The sequence below is a fragment of the Apis dorsata genome, unplaced genomic scaffold (genome assembly GCF_000469605.1).
Source record: "Apis dorsata unplaced genomic scaffold, Apis dorsata 1.3 scaffold_75, whole genome shotgun sequence".
Taxonomy (NCBI): Eukaryota; Metazoa; Arthropoda; class Insecta; order Hymenoptera; family Apidae; genus Apis; species Apis dorsata.
Genome location: NW_006263373.1, coordinates 22,951 through 25,352, shown reverse-complemented (window position 1 = coordinate 25,352; position 2,402 = coordinate 22,951). Strand labels below are relative to the sequence as shown.

General features: G+C 23.6%; 1 protein-coding gene across 1 annotated transcript in view; it reads left to right on the top strand.

Annotated features, from left to right (window-relative positions):
- The window catches only part of LOC102678616 (zwei Ig domain protein zig-8-like), a 420,477-nt gene that overhangs the window by 416,579 nt on the left and 1,496 nt on the right, over positions 1 to 2,402 (top strand). The gene's annotated exons all lie outside the window — the stretch shown is intronic.

The window sequence follows — 2,402 nt, the reverse complement described above, 5'->3', positions numbered from 1 at the left end:
TTTTTTTTTTTCTGTTAATGTTTGAGATTAGAGAAGTATTTTTTGTAATTATATTAATGTCTGAGTAAAAAATAATTGCTCATTTTTAATGATTGAAAGAGCGAATAATTGATTGACTTGGCAATTTTAATTTTAATACGTTGTAAATTTCTGTTTATAAGTTGTGAACACCTGTTTGATTGTAATTTTTATTTACAAAAAGAAAGGGATCATTAATGAGCAATTATTTTAAATTCAAATGGATTTACTTATTAGGAAATATATTTTATCAATAATAAATTTCCTTTCTTTCAATCATTCATTGTGAATTATTATAACTTTTTTAGCTAATCTTTGCATTTTTTATCATTATTTCACAGTTAATACTTCTTCGCTAAAAAAACATTCATAATTTAGGAATTTATTATTTATTATTTTTGAAGAAGTTTTATAGTGCATGCATAAATTTTAATATCAGAAGTAATAAAATTGAAGAGATATATTTCCATGCTATTAAGAAGAAGGAAAATAAATTGGTTAAAAGTCTGGAAGATAAGTATCGCCAAGGATGAGGCAGAAATCTTTAAACTCAAAACTGGAACGTGTCACAAACGGCCAAACTCTAGGAAAAATAGTATCATTCCGAGTGTGAACCGAAATTCAGCTTGAAAGTGCACTTCTTGGAAGAAATATAGCGAGACTGAAAACGTAGAAGATGGAAATGGTAATCAGGGTCATACACATTTTAAAATTCGTTATGATAACTTCTTGGAATATTATCGTTCTATCTTCCAAGAATTTATATAAATATAAAAAAAGAATATGAAAAAAATAAATTAAACATTAAAAGAAATTTAACCATAATAAATGTATATAACTTTTTAATTTATATTTAAAATTATATATGAATATTTTCTTTTGTTAATTTGTTATGCTCCAATAAATAATCTCATACTATTTATTATTTGATTTTGAATTATTCTATACATGTAGTAACACAATAATAATTGAAATATGTGTAAATTAATTACAATGCTAATGACATATTAGAAATTAACCTATTGATAGACAGGTGAGATTTATGTATCGAAAACTTCACTTTTAATTAAACATTTTATAAAATAATTTAAAGATAATGATATTAAAAAAAAATTGAAAAAGTTAATGTATATTAAGTATAGTGAAAAATGTAAACTGCATGAGAGCAAATAAAAAAAAAATAAATAATATTTTTAATAGTCGAAATTATGATCGAATAATTAAGTTATTGCTTAATTCATTTATAGCACAGTGAAATCTGCTAGTTGCAATTATTATGTAATTGCCTAAACGAAATGGACATTTAATCTGGTACATATCATGGTTCTGTAGCCAATAGCACTAATTCTCTGGCTTATCCCCTCAATGAATATCACTCTCAGTTTATATGTAATTAACGAGAAATCATTTAAAAATATAAAGAATATAAAAAATATCAATGGTAATAAGATACAAAAGAATTTATTATTTACATTTGAAAGTAGTAATTGATTTATGCGCCACGTGACTATTAACTTACTATTCAAATCCGTTCAAATACGCTTATTATACTTACTTATTTCTTTTTTTTATTACTTTTATTTTTTTATTTTTCAAATATTCGAAGACAAAATAAAAATTGAAGAAGATATAAGTTCGTAAAATTGCGATTGACCTAACGTAGTTTAAAACTACAGGACAATATTTCAGAAATTAAGCCACTGTGACTTTATATCCCCGTGAATTTTGTTCTCATTTTAAGTATCTCCACGCTCTTCGAAACTTTGTCCATTTAAGCCAGAAGCAAGCTGTTTATGTTTCATGAGTTTACGACTCTCGAGACCATTTAAAGCACACAGAAAGTCTTTTTGCGCAATACCTCCTAGGTTTCTTATAACTAAAAGTACGATCTATTTAATGAGTGTGGTTATCTTGTTTTTATTTGAATAATAAAATGTTTATTTGATAATACAATAAGAAAATACAATTCTATTTTTTCAAAATTCAAATTTAGAACTTTAAATAGATAAATAAAGTAACTATAGAAAGTAATTATCCTTAAATACTAATTAATTAGATAATATAATACTTATGATAAAAATCAAGTGAAATACTATTTTCAAATAATACAGACACAAAAATGAATCGAAAATTTATTATAAAATTATTTTCAGCAAAAATAAAAATGATTTTGACCACATTAATCCATTTATCTTTTAACTTTATGATAATTTTTGTATTTCTGCCTATATATCTTTATTTATAGCAAATATAATATATATGACGTTCAAAGCTCTAAAATAGAAGGAAAATAAAAAAAATTTTAAAGAGCAAGAATAAATATAGAAACAAAAAAACATGAAAACGAAAAGAAAAAAGGTAACGTAGAAAAAACAAGCAAAACT